The sequence below is a fragment of the Pseudopodoces humilis genome, chromosome 3 (genome assembly GCF_049639895.1).
Source record: "Pseudopodoces humilis isolate 2021_Gansu_Grassland_sample_001 chromosome 3, ASM4963989v1, whole genome shotgun sequence".
In the NCBI taxonomy this organism is placed as follows: Eukaryota; Metazoa; Chordata; class Aves; order Passeriformes; family Paridae; genus Pseudopodoces; species Pseudopodoces humilis.
In genome coordinates this window covers 66,987,053-67,005,745 of record NC_142202.1, presented here as the reverse complement: position 1 = coordinate 67,005,745, position 18,693 = coordinate 66,987,053, and the positions used below count along the sequence as shown (strand labels likewise).

General features: G+C 39.4%; 1 protein-coding gene and 1 long non-coding RNA gene across 2 annotated transcripts in view; both read right to left on the bottom strand.

Moving 5' to 3' along the window:
• Positions 1-18,693, bottom strand: part of HS3ST5 (heparan sulfate-glucosamine 3-sulfotransferase 5) — a 92,323-nt gene that overhangs the window by 14,848 nt on the left and 58,782 nt on the right. The window lies entirely within an intron of this gene.
• On the bottom strand, positions 15,804-16,993 carry LOC148184671 (uncharacterized). Its single transcript, XR_015772092.1, has 2 exons — positions 16,842-16,993; positions 15,804-16,011 (listed from the first exon to the last, which is right to left on the bottom strand). It is a non-coding gene; the product is annotated as an uncharacterized LOC148184671 (long non-coding RNA).

Here is an 18,693-nt window from a genome sequence, read left to right as displayed (position 1 = left end):
TAAGGGCCAACTGCTGTACACTGCTGTAGTGATCTGAGTGACAGATCAGATTTGGGCAGACAGACCAAATTTTCAGACAGAAAAGAAAGGGGAAACAAGAAGACACAGGTATTAACGTTCTCCAGTGTTACAGAGCTGCTGGAGAGCTCTCCATAAATGAGCTCTCTGGTCACTCTTCAGTCCTCTTGTTCTGGCACAGCCCATTCATTCATCTTCCTCCCCAAGGGAAGCCTGAGCTGTAGTTTGGGTCTCTGTTCACTGTCCTACATGTACTCAGCCTGGCAAATATGTCTGCTTCATGGTTTTAAATTCTAAAAAACAGAACATACTAAAGTCAACTGAAACATCTTTGCACATACTTTACTGGTAGGTCTTGGAGTAAAGCAAATGCCAGCACAGAGGTTTGTGCTTCTGGTCTTCACTGGTACTCATGCCTGGAAAATTATTAAAGGGCTGCTCTTCTGCTGGCATGAGATGACTTCCCTCTCTGTCTTTTCTGAGCCACTTGATCCTTATATTGATTTCATGCTTGTGCAGCTTGACTATCTTGGTGAACTTAATCTTACTTGGGCTTCATGGATTAAAGAGGAACCAATCCTTTCTTTGTGGATGCTTGTGACTTACTATCACTTTCCTAGAAATATATTTTTTAAAATTAATTTAATTTTTTCCCCTTACCCATCATAACCACATGGACTGTCTGTATTTTTAGATATAGACATATTTTGCCTACGTAGTAAAATATGCTAGAAATGCTGCCACTAGAAGAGGCTGACACTTGTTTGCCACACAGTTACTGGTGAATCAGTGAAAGAGACAGAAGGCATGGATTTAACTAGATGGAAAACTCATGTACTTTATCCAGGAGCTTGAAATAACTGACCTATGCAGTTCACATTTGTAATGGTAATTACAAGGTATTTCTGGTTTGGCTTTGCTCCTGATGCTCATTTACAGAACCTACAACCTGATACCTTTTGGGATCAAGGGATGGCTGCAGCCTCAACCCTGACTATTAAGTCCAAATATGGAAAACTGTAAAATAAACTGCACAATTAAAAAATATCTTGGTTGGGTGAAAATCAATGGAAGAATATCTCAGCATTTTGTTTATTTGGCTGTGAAACATACAAAACATTTCCTCATGCTCTAAAGGACCCTGTATTTAAACCAACTGTTACATAAATATACCATAAAGTTAAACTAGTTCTGTTTGTCCATGAAAACATAGTTCTTAAAGGGTCCTGCTTACAAATTGTATCGCTATCAGAGTGAGTGACATCTTATGAATGTCTCAACAGATGGAAGAGTTGATCTAATAATGAAGAAAACAATACTCACAAATAATTTATTTGTCACTTGGTGGGGCAAAAGAAGAGTGAATAATTCATTTGGTCAATATTATTCAATCATCAATAGAAGTGGTAGAATAATTTATAAATTTACTTATGAATAATTTATCCATCAATTGATGGCAGGAGGAAATTAATGAAGTAAACAATATTCACATAACACTCAACAGGCTCTCAGAGACAGGGCAGGGAGGAACTGGGGGAATGGATCTCTTTTGTCGGGCTCAGAGCACAGGGGATCACCAAAGGGCAGCTGCCCCTCAGTCACTTCTGTAGCTTGCTGATGGTCGTGACCTTTTTCATTTACCCACCCAGGACAACAGATCTGCAGCGATGCCCTGAGAGCACTGTGTGGTTTCTTTACGTGTTTGGGGTGGTGGGAAGCCATGTGGAAATTCCTGCTCTGGTGTTCCACTGGCTTCTGCTGTAACAGCTCAGACCAGACTCTGCTTGCTCTGACATATGGCAGCAGAGGCTGGGGGCCCTCTCAGCCTCCCAGCAGCTTGAAACTTATCGTGAAGCTGAGAAATGTGCTGGGCTCTGCTTGTGCACCCGGGGCAGGAGACAGAGGGTTTCCCTCAGGGAGCCACAGGACACTGTCCTCTGTTTTTAGTTAAAAAATTAAAACTCTAAAGAATTTTATAGAAAAAAATATTTTTTTGCACAACTGAATTGTGCTGTGACAGAAATTATGTTACAAATTGCTGACATGCAGAGCTGAAAACAGCCCTTTTGCCCACCATGTCTCTTCAGAATGCATCTTCACATGGCTGTGACCATCAAAATAATTTCAAGGCAAATTTTATCTGAATGTAATTTTTAGATTTCTTTAGCTTAGAAATGTCTTTCCAATGTGGCTGTGTATGGGGGAGGTTTCATTCCATGTAATTCATCCAGAAACACCCCACTGCCTTCTGATAGCATTCACTAGTTTGCTCTCATTTTGCTCTGCTGCCATTGAATGAATCCCTAAGAAATCCAGTCTGAACATTAACCAACAGCCACAACAGAATAATTTTAATACAAATCACCTGGAAATGGCTTTTTGTGTTATAATCTCACATTGCAATCACTGTCATAAAAATATAAATATAAAGTAGACATAAGGATATGAGTAGAAGGCTTTTTTTCTGTTCTCAATGTACTAAGTTTAATAGCAGATATATGTGCAGTTTGGGATGAGAACAGATGCCCTTTATGAATAGACTAAGTGGAGGAATCAGCTGGTTTATGTTCTCCTCTCAACTCTCACCAGGATTTTTCCACTCTGTTCCTTTGTTAGCTATAAACTGCAAGCACTGAAAATCAAAAAATGAGGGAAAGTTTATGAATTATACACAGTCACAGAATTTATTAGTGCTCCATGCTCATTCTCTTGGGAGACACTGGAGGAAAAGCTTTGAGCAATTTCCAAATTTTCAAATGTGCTCTCTGTGTCTTTATCTCATTCAGTTTTTGATATGGTGCATAAATTATTTATTTGGACTACCATTATTTTGTTAGCTTGTGTTGTCCTCTGGCACCATATCTGCGGAATGATATTCATTTTGCATTTGCAATGACTAAACTTAAAAGAAATCAGTTCATTCTTCCTCTGTTCAGCTCTCATTCTGTAAAATGATGTGAGAAGGACTGAGATGTGAACAAAATTTCATTTTGACCTTGAATCCTAATTATTGTTTTCATCCCACCATTTCACAGGAGGATGCAAATAAATTAATTTGAGAAATATTTCTATTTTCTTCTCTGTCTGTCTCTGTCTCTCTCTCATGGAGGAAGGAGTTGGAAATAAATTCTTCAACATCATAAATTTACCATCAGAGCTTATATGTGCTTTGCTGGTTAAATTCAGAGAAGGATCTTTTATTATATATTTTAAATCTGTAACCTTCAAGTTAATTTTTGAAGCTGTCTCATAACTTCCCAATTGCAATAATATCTCAATGGAACACCTTCTCAATTACTTCTCCTTACCATGTGTAAAACAGACTAGTCCTTTTCCACACCCAAATGTACAATCTGTTTTTAAGCAAACGTTTGTTATAATTGACTTCCTCCTTTGTTACTCCCATAACACACTTACATTCTTTCCTGCCATCTCTCACCCTGCCCTGCTGATATAATTACCAGGTAGCAGGCTACCAGGCTACCTGGAAGATTTCCATTTAACAATTTATATAGGTAGCTTCACATGCAAAAGAACGTGATAATGCACTGTAGCCAGATCATAGCTTAGCCTGGTGGAAAACTTTATCCTCACTGTTTGATACAAGAACAGACTCAATTACAAAATAATTTTACCTCTGCTGGAAAGCTCCACTGCAGTGTGTCCCTTTCCTGCCCCTCCTCAGGGCTCCTTGGCTGAAGCCTTCTTGCAAAAAAGGAGGGTATTCTAGTGGGAGTGGGTTCATGGTTGTTTTGTGTCCAGCTGTGGTTCACCTTATGCAAAAAGGCCTGCTGATATCTGGTCAGTAGGCACAGTCTGTGAGGTGGTAACCATACTGAACATCTGGCTGGGAGACACTGTCATGGAGCTGCCTGTGCTTCAGGGCAGTGGCACATTGCCACCTGAGGCCCCTGTCAGGATGGAGGATGGATGGCAGTGCCACAACTCCTTCCCCTGTGCTGACTGCCACTCATGCAAACAATTTGCCTCCTGGCATCTCTGCAATGGGCCCCATTTTCTGCAAATACAAGATCACAGACTAGAATAAGGAAACAATATTGTAGTATTACCTAGCTCTATTTTGCTAATGTCAGCTATGGATTAAGTCACTGATGTCTTTCAAATTTCTGTCCTATCTGCAGGTTCACTTTAATCCTTCAGTCTTTGAAGATGCTTCTCTCATAACTCTATGATCACTCCTGCTGCTAACTATCTTATTTATTCTAACTATATTTGTGGGGTTTGTGTGCATTAATATACCAATGTCCTGTATTACTTTCTTGAGCAATTCTCATTCTTGAGAATGGCAGGCACTTTTCTATTTTTGATTAAATTTAACATATTTAGTAGCTGTGTGGTACAGATCGCAGTTAAGAATAAATGGAGGTGTGATGACGTCAGTGTCCATGCTGTTATTATCAATACAACCAGACTTCTGGAGAGTGCACAATGAGATAAAACACCTCTTACCTCCAAGTTCTAATGCTTTTTATTTAATAGTTGCCTAACAGAGTGTGTTGTAGATGTCTTGATGTTGTATTAGGTGAGGTAAGGAAGTTACTAAATTCTGTTTTATAAAACAGATGTATGTAGTAAGTAAGAAAAGGTACCATGGAGGTGAAATTTAATCTATGCAGAAAACCTTGCTTTCCATGTTGTCCTTCCTCTTTGTGTTTGTAGAAGTATTTTTTCTTTTTTTTTCTCTGACAGGTGCTGTTTCAGTGCCCTCACCAGCTAAACCTACCTGCAGAAAACAGGCTAAAATAACATCAACAGCAGCAGATTTATCAAACCACCCTGTATCAGAGGAACCATTCCCATGGTCCTGCTGTGACTCCTGGAGCAAGGTGTTTAGGCAAGTACAGGTGTCCTGATCCGTGCTATGAGGTGACTGCTCCCTGCTACTCTCTGCTTCTCCCCAGTTTCCTGCTAGGAAGCCTGTCCTATTGAGAAGATGTGAGACTGCTGCCACACTCCTTGGCCTCCAGGGACAAGCCATACAGGTATATACCATAGCGGTATGACCCACGAGAGGGTGTTTTCCTGCACCTTCCCACCTTGAGATCCCTAGGGCCCTGTGCTATTTATGCCTGCAGGTCATGGATTTCTGTATGAACCCTTAGGCTAGTACTACATAAAAACTGGCACTAAGCCTCATTCTGCCTAACTTAACCCAAAAGGTGCCATTCCACATCAATTTACACAGTGCCCAGCTTCAGGCTTTATTCACACTGTTGTGTGAATAACAGGGCTGACTAAAAAGACACCAGCACTCCCTGCACATTCACACTCCTTATCCTTATCCTAAATACACACAGCTAGGTCTATTGGAGAAACCAATGTACGAATGTGTTTATACCCTTTGATGCACAAAAAAAAAAGAAAAACAATCTCTTTTATCTCTAGGAATGTTAACAGTTTTTTGTCAATCTATGAAAATAACAAATACTTGCTTTGAAATTAAGTCTGTAAGCTGAATATTAATGAACTACTATAAAATGACTAGCATTTAGTCTGCAGTGTAAGTGTAAAAGAAAGAAAATTAAGCCATCCCTCCAGCTGTCTCCAGTCAGTGAGAGATGGCTCTGCACAGGGCTGTGCATCCTGCTCCTTCCAAGGTCACTGAAGGGGCCAGCCCTGGCACACAGAGGCTCTGCAAATGTTATATCTGTTATTGCAGACTCTGTAAAGATATAAATGTTACACAACAAGAACAGCTGCAGGGCTTATCCCTTGAATGAACAGAAGATAATGCAATTGAGTTTGCTTTTGGCCAGGGAAGGTCTGGCTTAATGCTTTAGATAGAAATGTGGTTCACATGGTCGACACCAGTTTAACACCTGGAATTCTAGAGCAGGCTCTAGCCGCTATCTTGCTGCATTCCTACACTTTTCCCAGCAATGCCCCAGCATCCAAACCTTGATAGCTGCGATACTGTGAGAATGCTGCAGCCTGTCCTGCTTGGAAATGTCTCTCAGGTTGCAACTTTGAACAGACAACTTCTTCCTTTGTTCAGGATAACCATTTTCTTCCACCAAAGTCTTCCCTTGCCAGCTAACAGGAGTAATGGAGCTGAGACCTCTGCTGTGACTCAGAGTCACAGCTTTGAGCTGTACCAACCATCTGCCTTATAGGAAGGGTGATCTGCTTCAAATTCCCATAGAACAGGACTATTATTACTGCTAATTAATAGTAGGCAAGGACACAAACCCATTCCAGATCAAATTAAGTTCCAATAAAAAAGTCAGCTGTGATTTCGAATTGATTGCATTTTAAAATCAATCAGTTGGGTTGTGTATGTTTTTTTCACAAGACTCAACAGCTTACTGATGCTTGCAGGGGGACTGAGATTCAAGCAGGACTGAGAAGGTTTCTTTTTTTTCCAAAGTGGAATTGACTTTCTAAATGGAAGATCTATTTTAATTAAAATTTTACAGTGAGATTTGTCAAGCTCATGTTCCTCTGGAAGTTTATTATGAAGCTATGTGGAAAGAAAGATGCTCTATGTATTTGTTCTCTCCCAAAAGGCCAGAAGTTAAAATGAACCTCTGTGCCTGCTAGCACATACAGACCCCGTGGGCCTCCTAAATTCCTGCTCAGCCAAGGCTGCTTCACACCGAGAAAAGAAAGAAAAAGAAAATATCATCACCTCTCCATAATGGTAGATTAAGTTTTCCCTGGTTCCCTCTCTTGGAGAATCAGGCTCCAACATAACATTTATGGGTGCTAAAGAGCCAAGAGGGTTGGTGAAGTTTTAAACCAATAACATCAGCACTCCAGCCAAATGGGGCATGATACAGTTGAGTTTGTTCACCCCCATCCCTTCTGTGTGTTATATGAGTTAATTTAGTGCTTCTGGCTTTCCTCTTGCTGAGCTTCCAGGGAATTGTTGTTGAATAGCAGTTAACTGCAATTGGCCATGAACATTCAGAATTAGGAGGAGGGGCAGTCTATGGAGCACCTTGATTCAGACTGTGACAATTAAACTCTTGGGAAGTTACAATAGTATAATTAATGATATTGGAGTTAAATCTTTGATGCTGCAGAAGAAAGCTATTACAAAAGCCTAAGCCTCCAAATTCCTGGACTCTGGGTAGATTACGACTGTATTTCAAAAAAAGGTTAGTAAGGAAAAAATAAAATGTGGACTAAGCACTCTGTATTATGAAGGATGAATGAAGGAATCCCAAATGATAATGATCATGGATCAGAGGAAGTAGATACCATATGACGTACAACAGTGATGCAGGTAAGCATGTCACTGACTGAGCCTTTGGAAAAACAGGTCAACATTGAACCAATCATTCAACAATATGGAATAACCATAAAAATCATGGGCTTCAATATCAGAACACAAAGATTTTAGTTAAAGACACTTTATATTAGTAAAGAAGCCCCAAACAAACATGTCTACATTTCATTGAGACTGAAAAATCAAATTTATGTCTTGGGCAGAACCAATATCAAACCCTTTGGGAGTTAGCTAATGGAAAGAGTGTCTTACACTGGTATGTACAATAACAGAGAGGTCACATTACTTGGGACCCTGGATAGATCTCCCTGTCTACAATCTACATTATATTTTCCTGTCATTATTCTTTACGTTGCCAAAGCACAGTTAAAGTTGCTAGAGAATCAATGTATATGTCCTTCTTGCTATTTCCTTCTAAATAGGAGGAAGGATAGAAACTGGCTTTGGTGTGTTATGTTCCAGTGTTCTTAACCAGGTGACCTCTCTCTGCTGTGAGTTGAAGGCCGTGCTCCTGAGGGACACAACGGCACAGACACTCTGTAACTTCAGTGCAGCTCCGAGAAGACCCACCCTCCAGAATGTGATTTTCCTCTCTGAAAAACATACCTGTCAGTCAATAACTGCTCTTCTCATTCCTTGCTTTTAGGAGAAGGGGAAAACTCATTATATTCTTCTTGCACTCACTCTGTTTTCTTTAACTAAGTCATATTTGCCACTGTAAAAGACCTATTGATTAATTTAATAGATCTTTTGCTCTTTCTGCAGATTAACATCTTACTTTTTATCTTATTTTTTTTTTTTTTTGTGCAATCTTCACTTCAGTCTATTTAAGCACTCTGAAATCTTTATAGCATTTTTAAACTCTTCATTCTTTTGTCCCTTAGGTATCACCCTGGGCAGGGGTGAAATCACACAAGCACTCATCAACTACCAGTCACAAACAGGGCCCTTCCCCCCTAGAGTGGTGTCTGGTGCGAAGATGACAAGTGTCAAAAGCACTTGTCACTCAGAAAGCTGACATCAGGATTGCTGGGCTAAAAGTTGACTCCACATGCCAACAGGGATGAATAGCAATACATAAAATTTTCTTCTTTTTATAGCAGAAAAAATTCTGACTCCTTAGCTCTCATCTCTACTTTGGCTAGAGCCTTGGGAAGTCAGTCTGGGTGTGAAGCTGCAATAAAACCTGGGGACTTCAGCAGAGGCAAGAGTAAGACAGCTAATATACCAGTGTGATAGTGTGGTGAGTAGAGTGTCAGGGTAGGAAAAGCAGGATGCAGTGCTTAATGATACAAGTACCTCCTCAGTCAGTGCCCTAAATGTCAAAAGCCTCACCAAACAGTTTCATAGAGACAGAAATCTTGATTCAGAGCCACATTCTGGAAAGTCACTTTCCTCCAGATATTAGTCTTAAACCATGACCTCGCAGCGTGCACTGTTCCCATTGAATTGAATATTTAAGCTTTCTCACAAATTTCCCATCTGCATAGAGCAATTTGTTTGTTGATGTTTAGACATGATTGACATAATTTGACAATCTGGCTTATTAGCTTGCTTTGTAACTATGTAAAACGCTGACAATGATTATCCCAGTTGACTGAGGACATGCTTCCTGTGACACAGTAAACAAATGTAGCAAAGGAGGCTTTTTTCCAAATGATTGCTCCAACCCCCTAATGAGACTGCTAACTTATTTCATCAGGGTTGCACTACACCAAGCGTCTTAATGAATCCTCAAGTCACAAAGCTCCGTTTCCAGAGCCTGAGGTACAGCAGCTAGAATTGTATGCCTATGGACTTTTCTCTTTTTAGCTGCGTGCTGCATTATAATGAACCTATTTATTATACTGCCTGCAAAAAGACATTTCTTTGGGAAAAAAAAAAGTATTTCGGAGACTTAGTTTCAAAAGCTACCAAACTCCTTAGAGGAGTGCTTCTTCCTATAAATCAGTGCCTCTTAATGGAAAGAACATGATGAAAGAATGAACAATGGTAGGTAAAAAAATAAGGATAAATCAACCTGATCATTAACCTGCTCACACAGTAAATTCTCTGTACTCTGAAGGCCAGGATTTAAGACAGTTCCTCTAAATCAAAGGGTTCTTATGAATCCTGTTCTGCAGCTCCCTTCTATAAGTTATGTTTGGATAGTCAATGACCATGTGTAGGGGATGTTTCTCAGGTGTTCATAAATATCAGCACTGATTTATTTGGAGAAAATAACACATGGTGTTCCCAGGGGTAAAAATCATTACTTTAGTTTTGGTGCATCTAATTACAGTAAGTCTATCATCCTCACCATCTCCTGTAACTATCCAGGGAATTGGCAGAGTTTAACAATGAAGAAGAGAGTGCTCCAGTGTCCAATTAAGGTTTTCTTTGAGGATTAATAAATCATGTCTCATCAGCCCCACTGACCCAGAGGTGTTAATCTTCACCTTATCACTCTAATCTTGAGGCAAAATTATGCAGATCAAGAGCAGCCGAATAGTTGTGTTAATTGTTCCATTAGGCTGATGAAGTCTTTATACCCGTATCCAATAATACACTATTCCCTAAGTGTGTTTAGATGCTCTGTTGCAGAGCAGAAAACAAACAGCAGAAGCAATTGCCACAGCTATTTGGAATAGGTGACCAGTAGCTTGAGCTCCACACTCAGCTCTTCTGCTATAACTGAGCTGAAATCACATACTGGAACAAGGCACTGAGAAGCTGAGAAACAGCCAAGAGAGGTTTTAGCACATCTAAATGCAGTTACAAAAGGAAACAAGTACTGTAGTCAATAATGGAAAGAAGACTTAACAGTTATCTGCCCTGTAAACAATATCCTTGATTAGAAGACATAAAAAATACTGTTTCATTTAAGGGCAAGGATCCAGATATTTCACTGCAAAGAGTTTTTCTCACTGACAAGTCTACAGTAATCATGGAGAGTGTGGCAAATTGAGTTAAAATATCCTCCTAAGCACTACAATAAATTAGAAATCACATTTTATCTTGTTTCCAGCCTACATTTATTTGCTCTTGTTTCTAAGTAATCAGGTAGGTTAAATTCTTTTGTCATGAACGCTCACAAAAAGTACTGAGTTACATTAAAAATACATTTCATAACCATTATTTTTCAAACAGATCCTTCTCCTGATCTGAGTTAAGCAGTAAAGGAAATGTCAATTGATACCTTTAAGGGTCTGTGCCCTTACATACTTCTGTGCCCCTGAACAGAGAGGGAGAGAGACAGGATCAAAGCCAGAATAATTTCATGGGGTGGGTAGATGGAAAAGGAAGGAGGGCTGGATTTCGAAAGGCTTTTGAATGTGTGATCTATATTCCTATTCACACAATATTTACTTCTATATATCTGTCTCCTTTTCTTCTAAACAAAACACGAGACTTTCTTTTCCCTCTTCCCACTCTGTCACACTCCTGAAGGAATGGGACTTAGATTCTTCCCTCTTCCAGGTACATGACTAAGGAGTGTGTGTTGAATTCAAGAGGACAGAAGCATCTCCTTGAAATTGTTAAAGAAAGTTAAAGTGTTGGGTTAGAGAGAGGAAAATGAGTAATGTTTTTTCCCCTCTTTCTCTTTTCTCCAAAATGTGATTCACATATTATGGTATTTTCTGAAACTCATGTAAAGACTGTTTTACACTCTGAATGTACCCCTGAATGTCTCACCTGAAGAAACAAAGAAAATAAACAGCAGATTTATTTATATTGTTTGTCACAGAGATTTCTCAGAGAAAATGGACAGCTACTATTTCATCCATACTATTATTTCCTCTTTTTTTTGCATACTGAAGATATTTCAAAAAGATTCATCCAAAAAAAAAACAGATAAGCTATTATCATGTCTACCCTCTGTGTCCTGTGTTGAGAAATGGAACATATAGTTATGTTCAAATAATTTAATCTGTAAAAAAGACGAGTGACTTACACATAAAAGCGTGCATCTTATAAAGCCCCTAGATGGGATCATTTAAATGATTAATTTAACCAATATAGTTTTGAGATAAATTGATTTTCCTCTTTTCCCCTATTTATCACCCTGTATCCCATTAAACAATTTAGCGTTTAACAAAATACTACCAGAATAGAGCACTCCCAAGGTCACTCTACTAACCCTCCTTCAAGAACCCCTTTGAAATCCTCCTCTTGTATAAGACTATGAACAAAACAAAATTAATCCTCCCTTGCCCTCCAGCCTAAGAGGATTCAAACTCACATATCTTACCTCCCAAGAGAATTGCAACCTCTTCATCTGTGTGCCGGCGCCTTTATGTATGCACATGCATATGCCAGTACTCAGAGACAGAGAGATGGACAGAGCACTTTGTGCTGCTCCTGAGAAAGTGCTTTTGCTTTACATTAAATAATTAAGGATTTTTTGGACCAGAGAGCAGGACAGAGCACAACCATAGGGCAGCAATTTGGGCGCTCAGCTGGGAAAGAGGACTGTTTTCTGCTCTTTGCTTCAAAGACTACTTTCTATTTAAACCAGTGATTGCTGTGAGTTTTTCCCTCTGCCCTGCCTGGTGAAGCGTGTGAGCCCTCACCTTCCAGGTGACTGGTTAGGTGAACCAGCAGGACTCCCAGGAAAAGAGATCTTCCCTTGTTTGCTGCAGCTTGTGTCTGCGTTGGGGCAGCTTCTGGTACTGAGTGTCTGTTAGGTCATCGTGTGATCAGGTCACTGTCTTGACAAATACCCCAAAAAGCCATTTAGCATCTCAGAAAGCTCAGGCCGAACACAGCTACAACTGTTGCTTTTATGCTGTACTGGTGTTAGACTGGTTTCTCTTCCCAGGGGTTGGAGGAGATGCCAGAACTCTACCATTTTTCTAGTCATGCTGGTTCGAGAGGTGCCTTCAGAACATGTGGTTTATTGCTGCCAACAAGTAGGTCACTCAGCTAGGTTAGCAAGATTCAAGTCCTTACTCCAGAACAAACAATTAATCACAAACCTCTGTTCACACTGGGTGAATGAAAGAATGAAAGAAATATCAAGGAAAAATGTGAAATAACGTTATGTTTGATTCATAAAATATAGAAAGAGGGCTTGGCATCAATCTGTAAGGCAGGGTTTGCAGTCAAGGATATCAAGAGAAAGGAGATATTTGTCTGGCCAGAGGCAGACGCTTCTTTCCCATTCATTTCATTACTTATTAGTCTGTGTGCTTCCTACACAATTCCAAGGTGGGGCACCACACCAGGGAGCTGGGAGTCCAGGAGATGATAGCTAAATCCTCTTTATTTCAGAACATATCTTTCAAATGCCAGAGCTCCTAGGAGGGTTTAACTTACAGCCTCTCCCCTGTTTATTTCTTAAAATTTACAGAAGTAGGTGTTTCCAAAGCTGGCCAAAGACACTCATATTCAGTTGTTGTGCCCAGAACAGAAAAGTGTGAGACAGCACTGGAAATTGTGGTGTTGACAAAATAAAATCATTTTAACAACATTATCGTAAAACAAGAGAAATGTTTAGAAAGTAGTTACTGCCAGATCACTCTCATTCATACATTTTTAAAACAGATTGATAGAATGCATCCACTTTTTAAGTCTTTTGCCTTTCATATTTCTTATTAGTTTCTTCTGTTTTGGAATTCCACTGAGTGACTATCTCTGCACATTATGTACAGAACATAGCAGAACAGTGGAATACTTTTATGTCTTCTTCAGTCTGTCTCCCTCTGCCTGAATTTTAATAATAATAAATCTGAATGGTTATAACACAAAACTGAAAGCAAGCTGCCTGACAAAGCAGGCAGAATGCATGAGCAACATCAGTATTGCCTTACTTTCCAGATGTGTGACAAATTACATCTAGTTTATAAAGAAGATGTTATTACCCTTGTGTTTCTTCAAAAAACAAACAAAAAAATGACTGCATGATGGTTCTTATTCTGTTTGGCAACAAAATGTTAAAAAAAAGAAAAGGAAAAAGCAAATAAAAGGATCAAAAACCTGTCTGAGATGATGAAAAATAAAGTGTGAGCCATGTGTACATCTCTCACTAAACAACTTTCAGTTCATCTGCCCAGACATCCTATTATAACATTTATAACAGTTGCAGCCTTTAATAGAAGCCCTAATTCAATTTGTTGGAGTCTTAAAAGCGAACTTCTATTTTAATCACCTGAACCTCAGCAACATGAAATTGATAAGATCATTTCCACACAATATGTTAGAAGTTGCACTTTTGATTTGCCACCAGTTAGTTTTGGGCACCTTTTTCTGCCAGTAGATGGAAGACTGCCATTTTACATCTATGATACTTAATCTGGTTTCTTCTCCAAGTTAGAATTTAATTTCTCTATTTATTTTAAGTTTGAAATAGTTCTTTTGTCACCCCAGGAAGACGATAGTTGAGGTGATGATTTCTTGTGGGTTTATCTAGAGACAGGAGAAATATTTCTTTTTCATGGAAAGAGGCAAGCAGAGATGATGAATGAAGAGAGCCACTGTCATAAACGAAGCATGTTTCTTCTGCCCAGGAAGAAAAGCTAGGAGCTGAGGAAGTATCCAAAACCCTTAAAAGTGCCAATAAAGTAAAAAAAATCTCACAAGCCTGTCTCCACACTAAATATGACCCTCCCTTGTGGATAGCTGTTCGTTCTTAGAAGATCAGAGCTGCAATGGGCTGTCTGCCACGTCCTCTTGTCACCTCTAATTGAGGTGTAAGCAATTAGTTGCCAGATTCTGTGGCACAGATTGAAAAAAGATTATCTTGGCTACAGAGAAGGAGCTTTTATCAAAGACCTGGAAGAATATTATTTGCTAAGAGTTAACAAGGTAGAAATCTTACTTGAAAGAGCCTGATTTCAGATTTTAATCTAATATAGAAAAAGCTATAGCACTCATTTTGAGCACATCAGTTATTACAGTTTGCATCTGACTCTTCAGGGGAGAAAACATAGGCAACTGTTGGCTGTATTTTCTTAAACTGCTTTGTATATACCTCACTAAGCATGGTGTGAAGTTAACAAATAATGTATGTGGACTATCCTTCAGGGATCACCCATTTCTCTTCTGATAGCCTTCACCTGAAAGAGAGACTATCTGCAAACGCCCTCTTTCTAAAGGGAAACTCTTTCCAGGTTTCCTCCAGCTGAGGGCACACCCCTCTAGGGACAACAGGATTCCCTTTCTACCCTTTCCTTGTCCTTGGCTCTCACTTAGTATAATTTATATTGCTACACAAATCTATTGCAAGCAAAGATTTAAAACCAAAAAAATTGGTCTACTATGCAAGTATTAGACTGCAAGCTCAGCCCAGCAAATTTATCTTCTCTAAGATTTGATTTCTTCTCTGTCATTTCTTCTTCTCCACCTAACAATTTTCGCAAGAAAACAAGTTCTGTCAACATAGCTGCTCTCAGCATGCTGTCCATATTACCTCAGAAAAAGAAGTAAATTTGATGTCTGGACATATGTAGTCTTGTGGAAAAGGATCTTACTTCACTTACTGACAAGCCTAGTGGTATAGGTAACAGCATTTCCCAAGTGGGGTGGCCTTGCTTCAAAAAAAGAGAAGAAGAAAAAGAAAAAAAATCAATATTGACTCTTGACACGTTTTCATTTACATCACTGCATTGCTTTCAGACTGGGCACAAATCAATAAGCAGCTTTTAACACTGCTCAACTGGTTTGTTCTATGTAAAAGAAGAGAGATTTGCCTCAAGTGGCTTGTTTTTCCCTTTTGGGCTCCAGGCAGACTCTCCACCATTAAGAGTGTGTGATTCTCTGAGATGAAGTTGAGTTTATTTGACTGCTCTTTCTGTGACTGATCAGAGGAGCTTGAACTGTAATATTAATCACACAACATTTTCTTCATCCCTACTTACAGTCAATTGACTTTGTACTTAGTGAAAGCGTCTCAAGCAGCCAACTCAATGTACCAGAGGGCAAGAAGTCAATAGGAGGAAGAAAGATTTAATTTCAAAACACACAGAACACAGCCTGTGGAGCCACTGACACACACATACCGGGCACTTTATCACACCACAGGTGCGATGCTGTCTCATGTTTTTATTTGCGTGATGAAGGCACCCTCATTACCTTTTGTTCACTAGGCCCCCTCAGCTAAATGCAACTTTTCTTTCAGTCTCAGGGTTACACGAAGGTGTAGGAACCAAGTAGTTTCTCCAAACTGCACTGGGTTCAGCAATTATTTAGTTTCAATTTAACTCTCTATATATTTCACCAGAGAAGTGACCCATGAAGTAGGCACCTTCTGCCTCACAGATACTGATGGCTGTTACTCAGATGCCAGGCATATGTCATGCAAATAATACTATCCATTCGCTTAACAAATACCAATTTGCCTCAGGCACCATTAATGCCATTTTAATAGCCACTTGCTTACAGTGGGCCTTCTAAAACCACATCATAACATATTGATTTTTGAATATAGAAGAGAGGGAGTACAGATGCCCTGGAGGTAGAACATTATCAGTTTTGTTTCAGCACACCACCTCAGAGAATTTTTAGCTCACGAAGCCTCGACAGAATTTTTCACACCAAAGAAGTGCACACAACATTGAAAACAAGAGCCTGGAGGATTCATTTATTGGATGTGATTCCTTAGAAATGTTCTTTGCTAGAAGCAGACTCTGTGAAGTCCAACATGCCATAAAATGGGCAATCATGTCTTTTCTATGGCACATTTTAGACACGCATGATCAGAGTCTTCCCACTTGTGTAAAGCAACTCGTTGACTGCCTTCATTGCTTCCATGGGGATTTTCCCTAAATAAAATGGAATCCTCAGTAGTGTGGAACTGATGTAACACCAAGCAAAATGTTGTCTCTTCTTCTCTGAGCTTTCCTGGATTAGATCTCTAATTTTCTATACACAGATACATGTAGTATTAAAATAATATAGAATAAAGGACTACTAGACATTTGCCATGGTTTCAGGTGGATAAAATTAGTATTACTTGGATGAAACACACTGTGAATATTTTAGACAGATTTTTCTTTTTATTAACTTTTCAAAATTTCCATAGACTGGCCCACACCTGTATGAAATAGTTGTTGTCTTAGACATGCAAATCAATTTTGATCTAAACATCCAAGTTTTCTTGACATTTGTCTCTTACTAGTTTAGAGTTACAGGACAATAAGTATTGCCCAGTGGAAAAGAGTACAGTCATAGAATAAAGAAGGACTTTCAATCATAGAATAAAGAAGGACTTTCAAGGACACTCACAGAGATCAGTCAAACAAGACAAGACTTTAAATCTGTATTCCTATTCTTTTGGGAGGGGATTCAATCAAATCAGAAAACGAAAAAGTAAAATTAACTCTCTATTCAAATCCAGCCAAACATTAATCTGGAAATCAATTCTGTATACTACCAATTTTGCACAACTCTTCAGCCCTCAGTTCCTGATGCAAATACAGCAACCACTTGCTCTCAACTTCCTTCCCTGACATTTGTGAAATAGTAGGCAAAACGAAATTAATTGCTCAATTAGGAAGCATAAAATTGTATTTCTTGTGGAACGGATCCATTTTATTATGGTTTGTACTCCATGTACCAGTACCAGATACATAAGGCTTGTATTACTACTCACCAAAAAGCCCATTAAATGCCAAGTCCACAGGCATGCTCCAGCTGATCTATACTTCTCCACCAGTGGGAAGTGAGGTAAATTACCCTGTATGGTGTGATGGGCTGTTGCCCAGAAGCTATGAACGTAGGCGGTGCACAGCCACAGCGGCTATGTCCATGGAACAGCAGAAGGGTGAAGGATGAGGGCAGGACTGCTGGGAAGTCAGCTCTGTCCCTATCAGATGACAAACAGTGTTGACACCAGTCAGGCTGCCCAGCTGCCCCTACACCTCTTCTAAAATTCACCGACTACTTAGCTACAAAACATGAGCAGTACTTTCATCCCCAAACTTGCAGCAGATATAAAATTTCACACCCACCATAAGAGTACTTGCAGCTCCTGATTTCTTTTGTAGATCTCTGATACTCTGTACTTTCAAAATTTATTCTGAATACCTACTACACCAAGTAAAAATGGGCACTATATAGCAGTTCATATAATCATAAGAAAATCTGAGGTCTAAGAGGAAAGGTCACTTGGATAACCTTAAATCTGATTTTCCTGTCAATTAAATAGGCTCATCCTAATTACTGAGAATACCACTGAAGATTTTACACCAAGATAGAGAACCTCACCATTATCATTTCCCCATTGTATAGAGGCACACGTGGAAGGGAGATGGAGTTGAAGCATCTTGTCTGAGTTCCTTCATCAGACCAATAACCAAGAGATCACAGAGCCAGCCATGCCTCATTTTCCACAAGACCTGTGAGAAAATCCCTAACTCTGGAGCTGAAAGGTCACTGGGGAGAGCTGAGGGAAGTGATGGATACACGGATCTGGGTGTAGAGGATAGAGTAGACTTGCTTTTGTGAATCTTGCAGCTCTATTAGATTAAGAAGAGCAGCACAGACTGTGTTTCAGCTCTGACTGTTCCAGTTCAGCAGTATAGTCTGGCACAGATAATGCTAGGCAGGGTTTCAGTGGCCTTGGGGTGAAAACAAATTGTTCTAAACCTCCTGTAAAAGAGCTTAGCACTCCCTCCAAGAGACCACACCACTGAAGTGCAGCATACGTTTAAGTGGACAGTCAGAGTTCAAACATATGCAGTCATGCTGGTATTTCACAAAGGACTCCATTTGGGATGAAAAAGAACATGACTATAAGGCCATGGGAATTTTTCACCATCTGTGATAATAACGCAGAAAAAGCTTGGCATGCAATCTGCAAAAGATAATTCTCTTTTGGGGATGAAACTCCAGGATTTACTTCCAGGATTCAAATATTAAATTTTTTTAACACCTTATGATCATTCATGGAGGCAAATGATTTCTGTCCGTGACACAACTCTTCGAATGAATTGCTAATTGGTGTAAAACATTTGCAACAATGTATTTGGTCCAATAGTTGCAAAAGACCAGTCCCAATTCCATACTTAGGCTGATTTCCAATACAATACTCCACTACAGGTTGTCCAATTGTTTCATATCACATTTTCTGAAATCAGAGATTAAAGGCTGATATGACACACAAAAAATATAATCAATTGGTTTTCTGAGGTTTTTTTACACCTGTTTACATACACAAAAGTTCCATAGCTGTTAAGCAGCAAATCTCTTTAGGTGTACATGAATTGGGATTATCAAAATTACATTGTTAAAAATCCCAGAAATTGTCATTAAGAAGAGAGATATTATCAGACTAAGCCAAACTGACAGCGTGCCTAGGTAGTGATTGTCTTTCTGTGGTCAGGGTAGAGCTGTTCTCTGGGCAGGTTGGAAAATTCAGCCCAAGTTTGGACCAGTGTCCAAAGTGCCCAATAAAACCTGTCCCTGGTGCTTCCTTTTCCCTGATGCCATTGTCCCTTCATAAG